The 15,483-nt window shown below is 42.6% G+C and overlaps 1 protein-coding gene across 6 annotated transcripts in view; it reads left to right on the top strand.

The window, feature by feature from the left end:
• TERF1 (telomeric repeat binding factor 1) overlaps positions 1–15,483 on the top strand; it is a 965,901-nt gene that overhangs the window by 283,280 nt on the left and 667,138 nt on the right. The window lies entirely within an intron of this gene.

Genomic DNA, 15,483 nt, shown 5'->3' with positions numbered 1-15,483 from the left:
CTCTCATCATTGCATTTCCCTTCACTCTATAAACTGGCTTGAACTCCCCAACTTACTAGACTTTCACCAATTGACCACAGCCCACAAATTATTGTTCCGACCCTCTAACTGCCCTGCACTGTCCAATATACTACAACCATATTCCCCCCTCAGACCTTCTCACCAAAACCTGATCACCATTCAAAAACCCAAGTGCCCAGCTGGTCAGCTTCTCTTATCCTTTACCCTAGCAAAAAATGGAATGCTCTGCCCTCCTATCTCAGGACCTGTAACAACCATAATAGCTTAAAATCTCAACTTCATTCCTACCTCTACCTAAACAGGAAATGCAACTGCACTCTTACCCATACCTCTCAAACTCTCCTCCCCTTCACTCCTGGCTAACCTGACCTTCCTAACCTCACTCTCAATTGCAAATTCGTACTCGTAACTAAATGGTAAAATCTAGCTGTTATGCTATATTCTCCTTTATCTCGTGAACTAAATTGAAATTGTATTGTTTATTTTATTTCTTGTTGAAGAAACCCACTGTCTGTATTTTAAACTATCTTTGAAAAATGTTTGTGTTAATAAACTTTGTTCTGTGGAGCTTTTCTCCCCGGGCCTCCACTGAAAATGGGCCCCCTAGCCCAGTGGACCTCCCCAGTAATCAAACTGGAATAAATAATAAATAAATAATAAATATGAAGTTAAACCTGGTGAAGATTGATGGGCCAGTCCCATAATGGGGAAAATACTAAACCCTGTGGACGATGTTCCCAGTGTGGGTATATACTCCAGGTTCCTTCTGTAACTATAAATAACAGGATTGGTAGTGTTATATATTTGAGAAAAGGGAACTGTCATACTAGTAAGTTAGTTTACATTGCCTTGTGTAACACCTGCAAAAGGGTTTTACATTGGAAAAATGGAGAGAGCTCTTAAATGTAGGATATATGAGCACTTGTACGAAGTCAAGAACAAAAAAAAGACTAATGCCCTTTTCAGACTTAGCCGGGATTGTAATGGACAACACTGGGTTTGTTTGGTATTGTTGATACAGTCAGCCTGGACATGAGGGGAGGAGATTGGAAAAATTATTTATGTAAAAAGGAATTAATGTGGCAACTTAGGTAAGCTGCAAACTTCCCCCCAGGTTTAAATGACTATATATCCATATTCCCAGTGTTGAAAGAAATGGCAAACCAAATTACAAAAGTTTAAAGTTGGTGTTCCAACGAATTTACTATTTTAGTATCGTGTACGTTTTTTAAGAATTATTAATATATAATTCACTGATTTGATATAGGTGAAATTCTCATAGAAGGATTGGTTAACATTAAGAATTTTTATGTATTTTTAATATTATTGAGAAATGAATTGCATTTCCTTAGAATTTTTATGAACATGGCACTTTATTAGTTTCTTGTTTAATTGCTTCATTTTTTAGCAACTGTGTGAGAAGTATTTAAATGTATAGTAGTTGTTGGACTGATTGTTCTGATGAAGTCATGTTTTTTGATGAAAGCGCTCAACATGATCGATTTGTGGATGTTTTTATTCATTTTGTATTAAAAGGAAGCAACCTACAGTCCTTGTGGTGCTTTTTTTGTTCGTGGATGAACAAATGTGCCATGAAGACAGATATTGCGCCAAACCCGTAGACCAAAAAAAAGTTTACACATTCAGCGTTTGGAATGTAATCTGTTTAATTTTACTGTGGTTGTTGGATGAGCCTCCAGTACCTGTACTGGCCGTGCCTGTTGAAACTTTGCCATAACTGCTAGAGGTCAGCACGGCCACCCATGGCTACTAGAAGAAGGTAATAGTTGAAGACTCCTCTGAGGATTGATGAAAAAATTCCTCTTACAACTTATGGCCCCAGTTATCAACCAGGGCATTATCATAAGGACTGAGACTTGTAGAGATAACCACTGCTTTGTTTGTTTTATAATTGAAATGCCTCTTCTGTTCTCACAAATTTTAGGATTTCCTAGGACTTGGTAAGAGTTTAAGCTTGCACGTTTTGTGCACTATGGTGGTTGAGCCTGTTGGAAGTGCATCTTTGGATCTTATTGGTGGGACAAGATGTAGACACAGAGTGCCCCCCTGTCATTTATTATACACGGTGCTTTCATTTTTACTTACAGTGCAATCCCCATGCATGGTGCATTATGTCAACACTGATTGCTGGTACAGCTATTTTATAATGATATATTTATGCAGTACTGATAAACGAGACTCTTGACAGACAATACGTGCTTTCATTTAACTTTAAATAACACACCATTGTTAAACATGTAAATCCGAATGTCACAGCCCATTATTCTATCTAGACTTAATATCAGGTTTGATTTAACATTACTCCATAAAGAGAAACAGTTAAGCATCTAAGTTGATTTACACTGTGATTTAAGATTAGGAATTAAGTAGTGATCATATGGCTATTTTTGCTATGTTACAAATCTTAGCTTTTAATCCATTAGCACATAGAAAAGTTGAGAGCCAAGATCAACCATCTACTCTTCTGGATCAACAAAATATCTTAGTTCCTCTCATATCCAGGAAAGGTTACTATGGGAGGGAATCCTCCTTGCCCAACTTGAGTATGGTCTCTGCTTGTCTACATTGGCTTTTTTAAAAAAACACTGCCTGCCATTCAGACTAACTGTAATGAAATGAACACACTTTCAAAGGCAAAGTGGCTTCCAGTACAGGCCAGATCAAATCGTCATCTTGATTCTGAATACTCAAACTTAATAAACCATTCCCCTCTCTCTTCCAAGCTTTACTGCCAAGCAAACCTGTAACCTAAAAGCCTATCCAGATCTGGTCCTTCCCTACAAGAGCCTGCTCTCAAACTGCACTCTTAGCCATTACTTGTCTGTACTAGCCCCAGAAAACTATGACAGTTGTCCAAGTCTCTCATATCTACACCACTTCTACTGCAACTCTGTTGTGTTTTCTGTTAGTTATGCAACTGTAAATATGTGATCCATTAGTTGTGTGTGTGTGTGGTTGCACTTCATATCGTCAACTCATTTAATCGAATTTCAAAACAGCGAGACCAAATCGACAATCTAAAATCATTGAAAACTACAAAGCAGCTAGAAATAACATCCCAGACACTGTGTACTGAGTTTATGCAGAGGGGCAAGTCCCCTAGAACCCCCCCAAAAATTAAATATGCCAACTCCAAGGTCGCACTACAGTGGGGTTAGGAAATGACCTTTTCCTTGCACTGTAGTGCGACCTTGGAGTTGGTATATTTAATGTACGGGGTGTGGGGGGGGTGCAGCAGGGCTTGCCCCCTGCATAAACATAGTAAAAACTCTGGGATGATGTTTCTGGTTGCTTTGTAGTTTTCAATGATTTGAGATTCTGAGAGTTTTCGATGATTTGGTCTCGCTGTTTTGAAATTTGATGAAATGAGCTTTCGACGGTGGCTACCTCCACACCTGCAATTACTAACAAATAAAATTCAAGTAAGCACTAACTGAAGGACAGAGTCAAAACTTCCAGTTCAGTTAATAATCATGCAGCACAGTTAAATCAATTTAAATACTGTATTAAAAATCTCAGCTTTGGCCGGCTAAGATCTAGCTGTATTCCGCTGGACGTATGAGAATTTAAGTACCTTTATCTGCACTTTTTTCCAAATAATACAGTATTTAAGTTGATTTAACTGTGTTGCATGATTATTAACTGAACTGGAAGCTTTGACTCTGTTCTTCAGTTAGTTTTCCCACTCACCCTCCCTGTTTCTGTTTTGGTGTTAATCTTAGTGGCTTTGAAACTGCCCGCCCCTCTTGTAAATTTGTGTTTGGATACTCCTTCTGGGCCCATCTCATTTGCTCACTCAACTGAGTGCAGTGAGATCATATTCTGATTCCAGGCACTCCTACTGCGTACAAAGAGAGCATCTGGGAAAGAGGAAAAAAAAATAAAAAAATTTAAGATCGTTTTCCTTCCTTTCCTGTTAAGTGGTCTAGACTGTTTGTAGGCTTCTGAGCCCCCAAGCCCTTCTGTGTTGGAGGGAAGCCATCTAGCTTAGTTTTGTTTCTTATAACTAGCCAGTTTTCTAGTTTCAGCACTCAAATCTGTTTCTTTGAACTCCGCACTTGTTCAGAACTCATTGTAAGCACTACATAAGCTGCAAATTACTACAGCACTCAACTTTCCTCACTTGTCCAGTGGAAATCAGTTTTTAGTACTTTAAGAACTTATCCAGGCATGTCTAAGGGTCAGCTCCCAGTGATTTCTCCGGTCTGCCTGATTAATCTGGGCATCTTGGGGCAATGCAGCAATTGCCTCATGTACATGGACAACCCTCGCCTCCTACCACCCAACACTACAACCTGTGATAGATGCACTTATATAGCCAAACTGGAAGCAAAGCTCTCTCCACCCAACACTGGACTAGACAGTGAAGAGGAGAAGGTAAACACTTGCACCACACCACACTCATCACATAGTCCCTCAAAACCTACACCACCAAAACACAGAAACACAAAACGCACACCTACATTTGCAGAGGCTCTCAATAAAAATGTGCCGAAGCATCAGGGACATCCAAAGCATAAACGCAAGCAAACTCCACCCCCCCCCCTCCAACACAACCCAAATGACACATAGCCCACAAACTCAGTATGCCACTCAACCGTAGCCCATAAGGCATAACAACGTACCCAACACTCTAGTCATAGGTGACTCTATAGTCAGGCACACTGATGTTCCACTCACTAGACAAACAAGGAGAAAGTTACCAGGATCCGTCACATAATGCATACACTCGGGTCACTCCACAATAAGTACAAATATGACATTGTCATTGTGCATGTTGGTGTGAATAACCAGAGATGTACCTCCCTGGACTACATGAAGAGACATGGAGGAGCTCTGTCATCTTGTATCCCAGGCAGGTATGACCCTAACCCTGAGTAGCATCCTGCCATCACCCAGAATGATACCACAGTACAAGGACAAAATGTTTGACTTCAACAATTGGCTAATCTTCTGGTGTCATTCTAAGGGGATCCAGTATTTGTCTGCCTGGGACGACATGGTCGACAGTCCAAGATGCTTTGCCAGAGATGGCCTGCACCTGTCGCCCTTAGGATTCCGGATACTGGCTAAGACTCTTGCCACCCCTATAGTGCCTTTTTTAGGCAAGGTTCAAATGACAGGTACAAGCAAGCAAAATCTGAGGGTAATGCTACTCAGTGCTAGAAGTCTAAACCTCAAAATGCACTCACTCGAGGCACTCCATAAAATGGAGAACATTGACATCTGTGCAGTGACAGAGACCTGGTTCAAAGCTCCAGAGAGCACCCCTGCATTACTAGGCTTCAATTCATACCACACCTTTCAGCCACCTAACCCAGAAAGAAGCACTAAAGGCGGAGGTGTGTCCATATTCATTAAGGATATCCACACCTCCAGGCTAGTTGCACAGCATAATGCATCCGAGGTTATCCAAGTGCAACTAACTCTGGGCAAGACCGCAATCCAAATTGTAGCTTGCTACAGACCCCCCACCATGCCCCAGGATTCACACTCCTCATTTCTTGATGCACTGGAAAGTATTAGGGTACAACCCAACACCCTAATAATGGACGATTTCAACTACCCCACCATTAACTGAGAAAACTACTCATGTACCAACTCTTTTGCTCAACGTTTTCTAGAATTCATAAATTCCAACGCCTTGGATCAACTTATTCACACCCCTACCAGGGACAGCAATATCCTAGACCTGGTCATTACCAGCATGGGACACCGGTGTTCCACACCAGAGGTCAATTTCTCGTCGGTCAGATCCGACCGCAAGCTAATCAGCCTAGACATCCACATCCCACTCCCAACCCCAATTAGGGAAACCATCGTAAAAAACTTCTCCAAAGCCAACTTCACACTTTTTAAGACAGAAGTGGCAAACTTCATGACACCCATGCAGACAGACAATAGAGGTATGACTGCCGAATCCTACGCAAATGCACTTTATAAGCACTTACACGAGTGCATGGATCATGCTATCCCTAATAGAACCAATATGTTATCCTCCAAAAAAAGGAAGCCAATCTGGTGGTCCTCTGCCATAAACTCTACAACAGAAGAAAGAAACTGTTGCAAAAAGAGTAAAATCCCATGACTGGAGGAACTCCCTGGTTAACCTCAGTAAGAAGCTGAGATCCCTCATAAAATACTCCAAAGCTAGTTACGAAAACAAAATTGCCACTGACTCTAAAGACAACCATAAAGCATTTTATAGCTATGTCAAGATTCTAAATGGGAACACTCAGATCTGCTCTGAGTTACAGCACAATGGCACTAAATATATAGAACCAACTGATATTGCCAACATCCTAGCAGATAGGTTCAGTGCTAAACCTCTCTCTCACCCCCTAGAGGGCCCATCTCTATACCGGAAGAATGCAAAGTTCCTATAATCACGGCTGCACAGGTAAAAAAAAACACTCTCCAAAGCCAAGAACACAGCATCCGTGGGACCTGACAATATCCCAGGTTGCATTCTACACGAATTACAGAATGAACTGGCACCCTACCAAAGTATCATGTTCAAGCATAGCCTCACCTCAGGCTTTGTACCCACTGAATGGCGCACAGCGACGGTTATCCCACTCCATAAAGGGGGAGCCACGATGGACCCCTGGGAACTACCGCCCCATTAGTCTGACGAGCATGGTCTACAAGGCCATGGAACGTATCATCGTGGAACTCATAAACAAAGACATAGGTAATCTCCAAACTCTGGACCCTACCTAGTTTGGATTTGTAAAAGGCAGATCATGTCTCCGAAACCTGATTGACTTCTTTGAAGCAGTCACCAAAGCCATAGATGAGGGTAAAATGGTTCACACAGCTTATCTAGATCTCGCCAAGGCTTTTGACACCATCCCTCACTCTGGAATTATAGATAAACTCACTAGGTATAAATCCCTATGTCACAAGATGGGTTGCCAACTGGCTCCCGGACAGAACCCACACTGTGAAAGTAGTGGATTCCAAATCTGACATCAGACCAGTGACAAGTGGAGTACCATAGGGTTCAGTCCTGGGTCCTCTCCTGTTTGGTATCTGCTTCTCTGAAGTGCAGGCCAACACAGAAGGTCTTTGGCTAACAAAGTTTGCAGATGACTGCAAACTGGGAGCCATAATCGAAACTCCTAACGATGTGGACAAACTACAAAAGGGCCTCACTGAGACAGATACCTGGTGTCAAAGCCATGGTCTGAAGCTCAGTGCCAAAAAGTGTATTGTCATCCCCTTTGGTAAAAACTCTGTTCCTATGAACTACCACATAGCTGGTAGTCTACTTAATGCTGAAAATGTGATGAGACATTGTGACACAGGTGGAGAGTAGTCTCTCCTTTGATAATCACATTGCCACAGTGGTCAGGAAATCCTTCTACGTGGCTCATCTCATCACAAAAGGATTCTCATCCAGAAAAAGAGGTAATTGTTCCCCCTCTACTCATCACTCATTAGACCCGTATAGAGTACAACGTCCCTTTTGGTATGTACCTCACAAGACATCTACAACAACTGGAAAGACCACAGAAATACCTCACAAAGAGGATTACTGGCCTCAAACAGATGCCCTATGCAGACCCAAAAAACTACAGCTTTACTCCCTCGCATATCGCCTACTCAGGGGCGATCTCTGCCTAACATACAAAGCTATGTCAAACCCAGAGCTGTTGGAAATGCTCCACTTAAAGAAATCCCAATCCCTCCGAGCTACACACTCTAGGGACCTAAACCTTGTCACCACAATAAACAGAACATGCTGGAGGGATAGCTTCCTGTCCCAGAGACTTCCCATACTCTGGAACAGGCTGCCTATCTTTGTCAAACAGAGCTCCTCATTAGCACTCTTCGAGAAAAAAATCTTGATTGGATGGGAAATTCACCCCGGGGATCACTTCTGTGGCTCTGCTAGACAGGGGCACAGGAAAATAATTTTCTTGGGTGGCGAAAGCCAGGGTACATTTTTTGGCTAGGCTTGTATGGGCCCTAGGGCTGATAGCCTAGTACCTACCTATGAAGTGGAACCGTGTGTGGTGTGTGTGGTGTGTGTGGTGTGTGTGGTGTGTGTGGTGTGTGTGTGTGTGTGGTGTGTGTGGTGTGTGTGGTGTGTGTGGTGTGTGTGGTGTGTGTGGTGTGTGTGTGTGTGTGTGTGTGTGTATATATATATATATATATATATATATATGTGTGTGTGTGTGAGAGAGAGAGAGACATATGTATAATATGCTTACTCATGAGTATAAACCATTGATTATCTTCTTGTTTCACTGTTGCAGTCATCATGCTTGGGTTATCTGCCTGCAGGTGTAGCCCTCAGTTGGCCCAAATATCAGAGACTTAGTATTTCTGCATCGGTTGCTGTTGCTCCCGGGCTGACATCAGGTCATGAGGGGTATAAAAACAGGCAGCTAATGCCATTACATCAGTCTTTCTTGCCGAGCCCGAAGCTGAAGCAGTTCACACGAGTGCCGGTCAGCTGCTACTTGAGTTTTCGTTTCCGAATTCAATTATCCTCAAGTCTTCTAAAGCTAGGTACCCTATTGGGGATCCTTTTTTCTTGCTTTAACCGATGTCAGAAAAAGTTAACAATTGTCTTGCCTGTAGAAAGCAAGTACCACACCGAGATTTTCATTCTTACTGTGTCACCTGTTAGGCCCAGACCACGACATACCTCGCTGTCTGTTTTGTGCCTTATTCTGTGCCCAAACTATTCGTCGTCGGGCCCTTATTTTCGCTAAATACTTTCGTTCTAAATCTCCGTTTTCTGAAATGGCTTCAGTAAGCCATCCGACTACCGATCCTCCAAAAAAAGTAAGGATAAAGACAGACAGGACCGCACTGGTCCAAAACTGCCAATGACGCTTCCGTTAAGCTAGTCAGTTTGTTGGTACTCGGGTGCTTTCGCAGCCCCTGATGCCCATTTCAATGGATTTGCAGGCCTCTACAGAGACCTGTTCAGAGTCCGGTATGCCACGAGATTGTTCTTTGACTATGGAACCTGTGGATGTCTCTACCTTGGATGGGTCTGGAGCCACTGAGCAGGCACCGGTTTCTGAGGAAGCTGTTTGCACTACAGATATTCGACACAAACAGACTTCTTTCGCGCCTTCATTTCTGTCTAAAACTACCTAGTTTCTAAGGCCAAGAGTACGCGCTATGCCTAAAAAACAGACAACCCAAACTAAAGCACCTGCTTCCTTGCCACAACATGAAATGCTTAAAATGGCAGAAGACCTTATTATGCTGTTTAGGGGAAGTCAGCCTTCCCCTGCTAAGAGAAAGCTTTAACAGACCAAGAGTCCGACTCTGAGGTATCTGATTATGAAGACATGCCTTTATCTGTTTGAGGATTCAGATTAATCCATTCCCTCTGCTTCTCCTCCAGAGGATTTTTCTTTTGGTAAAACCTTACATACTTTGAGAGCATTTCCTCTGGGAATGCCAAGACTACCCTCAGTCCAAAAAGAGACGCTGAGAATTTTCTAGATTTGCCACAACATAGGCCTTTAGCAGTACCCCCAGTCCTGGATGTTGTGGATGATGTCTTTATGGAATCCAGTTTAACTCCTGATACTTTACCCCTGCTCCTAGGAAACCAGACAGGTACTACAGAGTTCCTGACTCTCAAATTCCTTTTCAAACATCCTACTGCTGACCCAGAGGTCCTATCCCAGGGGCCGAAAGGTATCAAAGCAACTACAGCTAAGAATCCCACCCCTTTGGGCAGGGATTCCAGAACTTTAGACAGATAGGGTAAGAAAGTATATACCTCTGCAACTCTCTCCATTAGGACCTTGAATTGTCAGTTTCACATGCTGAAGTACCAACAACATATCATGGAATTTATTAAGCAAAAAATAGCTACCTTTACAGACTGTACAGAAAATAAAGAATTACAAGAGCTTATGCATTCTGCAAGCCAAGTCAGCAAGCATACTTTGCAATGTGGCTTTGACTCCCTAGAAGCATCTTGCAGGGCAGCAGTCACTGGTTCTGTACTGAGAAGGCATGCTTGGCTTAAGGTGCGGACCTTGCCAGGTCATGTCAAATCTAAATTAATGGGCGCTCCTTTGAACAAGGACAATCTGGCACCAAAGCAGAAGAGGTTCTTAAAGATCACCCTCACCCTACAGCAGCTTCTCAATTTGCTGTCCAAAGATCCTTGGTTAGCCACCCTAGATCTAAAGGAGGCCTGTCTGCACATCCCAATAAAGGACTCCTGTAGGAAATGTCTACGTTTCTGGGCATGATCTATGCATTATCAGTTTTCTGCACTTATCTTTGGCTTATCCACTGCTCCCAGAGTTTTCAAAAAATGCCGGCTCCAGCCATTGCCTATTGCAGACGGAGAAATCTTCAAAGTTATTCCTACTTGGACGATTGCCTGATTCAGGCAGACAGTCCGCAAAAGCTGTTGCAGCACCTGACATTTGTTAAGGACCCTCTTACCTTCCTGGGGTACACTATCAACGAAAAGAAATCCAAACTAGTCCTCAGTCAACAAATTGTATTCCTGGGTGCAAGCTTGGACACAGCATTCCAGATGGCATTTCTTACACCAGAAATGCAAGCCTATCTGACAGGTTACTTCGCTCAAATGGCCACCAGAACTCAGCTATCCGCAAGGAAAATCCTGCAGGCTCTAGGGTTCATGGCCTCCTGCATTCTACTAATTCCATATGCCAGACCGCATATGAGGAAACTTCAGTGGTACTTAAGTCTTAGGTGCCAACATTCTCAGGACTTGGAAACAATCATACCTATGATACCTTGTCTAAGGAAAGAGTTACTTTAGTGGGCAGTAGCATGCAACCACAACAAGGGGCTTCCCTTTACACAACCCCATGCCGCCCAGACCCTAACCACGGACTCATCAGATTATGCCTGGGGTGCACATCTGGACGGCAGGTGCATTCTGGGCCACTGGAGCCCAAATCCGATTCATCTGCACATCAACCAAAAAGAGATGCTAGCTGTTCAGCATGCTCTGACCGCTTTCAGATCCCTACTCTCACCAGAGCCTTTACTAATAAAAACCGACAACAACACAGTGATGTGGTACAAAAACAAGCAGGGGGGAACCCACTCTGCAGGCTAGCCATGACCCTGTAGAACACGACCTCAGCCATGCACATTCACCTGCAAGCTCAATTCCTGCCAGGCGACCAAAACTCTCTGGCAGACAACTTAAGCAGAAATCTCCTAGACCTGCACGAGTGGCAATTAAGCCACAACACCTTCAGCTTTCTGACACAGAAATGGGGTACTCTATTTGCCTCCCCTTACAACCACCAGCTCAGCAAATTCTGCACCAGTGTACATTGCAGCAAAGCCTGAAACTGGATACCCTATCCTTCCAGTGGGCAAACCTCTCAATCTATGCATTTCCTGTCTACCTCCTCTTTGTTACTCAAGGGAGGAAAGATCAAGGGCAATCCTGATTGCCCCAGACTGGCCATGCCAGCACTGGTACCCACTACTGCGCAGTCTGTCACCATTACCTCCATGGCACCTACCCTAAATCCCTACTCTCCTGACTCCGCAGGAGGGACAGTTCTTGCATCCACAGTTGCAGACCCTGTACCTTGCAGCCTGGCTTATCTGACTTCTCCTCCTCCAGTGGCCAGCCTAAGCAAGCAGGTAGTGGATGCCATACGTGAAGCCAGACGACCCAGTGCAAGGAAATCCTATGCTGACAAGTGGGAAAGGTATTGTTCCTGGATTCGCACTAAAGGAACAGATACAGCACAGCCATCCTTGCCTCTCGTCCTGGATTACCTAGCAGACCTACTCCACAGAGGCCTCTCCTTCTCCATTAATATCCATGCCTCTGCCATCTCTGCTCATTACAGCACTGAGCCACCTCTCTTCTCTTACCCTCTCATCAAGCAATTCCTGAGCAGGGCCAACAACGTAAGGCCACCATGAAGAGCCCTCACCCCTGCTTTGGGACCTTAACATTGTGTTGGAAAAGCTCATGCTACCCCCTTTGAGCCTGCAGCATCAGCATTGTTAAAATTTCTCTCTTGGAAAACAGCCTTGCTTCTGACCATCACTTCAGCTAGAAGAGTGTCTGAGCTACAAGCACTTATGGCTGTGGAACCCTTCATTATTTCTCATGCTGACAGGGTCTCCCTCAGGACTAACCCAACTTTCATGCCTAAAGTGGTGCCTATTGTGGCTCTCAACCAATCTATCCATTTGCCCACCTTCTTCCCTAATCCTCAAAATTAGGGGGAAAGGATCCTGCACCATTTAGATGTGCACAGACAGCTCAGATTCTACCTTGATAGGACTACGCCCTTTAGGAAATCTGACCAGTTACTAGTCAGCTTTGTACCAGGGGCAGAGGGCAAGCCCATATCAAAACAAACCATCTCCAAACGGATAGCACACTGTATCCATTTCTGTTACAAACACCATGGGAAACCACCCCCTCAGGGAATCGGAATGTATTCCACAAGGGCAACTTCAACCTCTACAGCCTTTCTCAGAGGAGACATTCTGGAAGCTGCTACTTGCAGTTCTGTTCATACCTTCACCAAGCATTACCACCTGCCTATCTTTTCCAAATTAAGGGTGGGCTTTGCAACAACAGTCCAGCAGGCCATACTAGCCAGCCCCAACTCTTCTTGACTGCCTCCACCCATTCTTCAGCTTTGGGAATCATCCCAAGTGTGATAACTGCAACAGTGAAACACAAAGCACATAGTACAGTTGTGTACACTTACTATAAATGTAGATGTTTGTGTGTATTCACTGTTGCAGTCCTGGTTTCTCACCCTCCAGCCCCCTTGTATCTCTCTTTCTCTTTCCCACTCCTTACAGGGCTTTTGGTATTTACTATTTACTTTTGGTGTTTTTCCACCATAACGTAGCTCCCTGTTTCGGGGCTCCTAACATTTGGGTCAAGAAAAACTGATGTAATGGTGTCTGCTGCCTGTTTTTGTCCCTCAGATGATCTGACGTCAGTACTGAAGCGACAGCAGCCAATGCAGAAATACTAAGCTTCTGGTATTTGGGCCGACTGAGGGCTACCCCTGGCAGGATAACCGAAGTCTGATGACTGCAACAGTGACTATAGTCGAACATTTGCATTTATGGTAAGTGTACACAACTGTACTTTGTAAGTGTACTGCCCCCCCCCCCCCCCCCCCCCATCCCACACAGGGTCTTTGGGTAGTCTAGGAAGTTTGGATATCACTATAGGTAAAGGTGATAGTTTTTATTCAAAGATTTTTAGAAAGGAAACATTTTCTAATTTGTGTTTGGCCTTTAATAGTGCCCACCCCTATCACCAGAAAATAGGTATAAAGGGGCAATATGTGAGGGGAAGCCGCATGGCGATTGCAACAACTTGTATAATATGTTTATTGATAGAGGCTACCCCAAAGACCTCATAGAAATGATAGAGAGATCAGGGGAGCAAGACATGATAAATGTAAACCTATTTTAGGTATGAAAATGGATTTGAATGAGAACTTAAAAAGAACAATTATGAAGGTACAGGTAACTTTGTAGTGGATTGTAATGGTGGTGCACCCAAAATAAAGAAGATTTTGGAGGAAGAATGGAATAGGTTTGGACAGATTTCAGACCTTAAATGTATTTTTGATGAACCTCTGAAATGTACATATAGAAGGGGCAAAAGTTTAAAGACCATATTAGAAGGCAAATATGATATGAAAAAAGCTAGGGAAGGAAAATTAGGAACCTTTAAATGTGGAAGGTGTTCCCAATGCCCCTATATTTATACAAAGGATACTATTTTTATAGCTAGTAGGGATAGGCTGATTCAGAGTAATCATTTTGCTAATTGTGACACCTTTGGGATTGTGTACTTAGGGTTGTGCGACCATTGTGATGTATTTTATATAGGAAAGTAAGTTAAAAAATAGAATATATGAGCATTATTATGAGATTAAAACAAAATGTACTAATAATGCTTTATATAGGTATAAATTAAGTTGCCAGGAAGCAAAATTTAGCTTCTTTGTTCTGGAAGTGGTGGAAAAAGAGTTAAGGGGTGGCCCATGGGAAACCTCAATTGAATATAAAGAGTTATTGTGGCAGCTTTCCCTGGATGCAAATAAATTTCCAGGTCTAAATGATGCTATCTCATTAGCACCTGTTTTAAAGCTGAGATCAGCAAAGCTTTAGTCCTTTTTAAGTATTATCAGTCTATCCATATATGAATGTGAAATATTTTTTACAGTTTTTATTTTAAATTATGTATTATATGTCTGAAACGTAGCAAGAATTTTGCCAGTAGAGGTTGCCTTAGATTATAATTTTTTATTATTTATTATTTTTTATTATTATAATTGGAATGATTTTTAATGAATAAATTTTTTTTTTTTTTATTTAAGATGTTTTTACTAACTGATTCAAGTATTAAATTATTATATTGTTTTATGTTCGAGAATTGAGCATTTCTATGCGTTTTAAAATATATTTGACAATTTAATCCATTTGTTGAATGTTCTACATACTCTAGCCCTTTAAATATTCAGTAAGGCTGTTTTTATCGCTTTAAGTGTATTAATTAATTTGTAGAGTATAAAAGGGGTGTGTTTAGGTATGCATTTGTCTCCATCTGATGAAGTCTATTGAAACGAAAACGCAGTGTATGTTGAATTGCGTTAATGTGTTTATCGGTGGACTGAAAAGTCGTCTTTATGTATTTTGTGCTCCGGTGGACTGAAGTCATTTGTTTATTAAAGTATATCGTGCTAAAAAGGATTTGTGCCTTCTTCGAACTGTTCTGGTGTTTGTTTTGTTTTGGTTGGACCTTGGAGCAGGGATTTTTTTTATTCTAGGAAGTTCCTTTGGCTTTTAACTTTTTAAAGGTATAAACTAATGTAAATAAGTTATTCATAATCTCTCTTTGACCCCCCCCCCCTCCCCCAGTTAGCTGAAAGAAACCTTTGCCTGCTAAGTAACCAATTAATTGTATATACGATTATCTGTGTGTAAATCTTCTGAAGGACTGCAGTACTCCCTCCATGAGTGGCCAAATGAGCATATTGAGAGATGAATGCAAAAATGGCAGCCAGTGAATTGGAGGATGTCTGCATTTAAAATGATTCTTGCTCCTCAGACTACTGAATCCACTGATTGCATCTGTTGCCCATCTCCCAAAAGGAGTTGCTTACAGATGAAGACAAGATATGCCCAAGTTTTGTCTGGTTCAAGCAAATATCTGTAAATTGGGAGGAGTTATTTGGTTCCTTTGGTGCTGCGGTAGCATTGTTGCCTCACAGTAAGACGTTGTCCTGTTTGATTCTCAGCTAGAGCGTCTTCTGTGTTGAGACGTGTGTGAATGGGCGTACCTTCGTTGAAGGTTGTGCGTCAGGGCCGGCAACTCGGCATGTAAAAATTTACTGCCAATAATTAGTGGACCCGAGATCCGCTGTGGCGACCCCTAACCGGGAAAAGCCGAATGACACAACA

Source organism: Protopterus annectens, chromosome 3.part1 (genome assembly GCF_019279795.1).
Source record: "Protopterus annectens isolate FY-2018-M chromosome 3.part1, PAN1.0, whole genome shotgun sequence".
NCBI lineage: Eukaryota > Metazoa > Chordata > Ceratodontiformes > Protopteridae > Protopterus > Protopterus annectens.
Note: the sequence above shows the minus strand (reverse complement) of the source record. Positions and strands in the feature narration are given on the sequence as shown.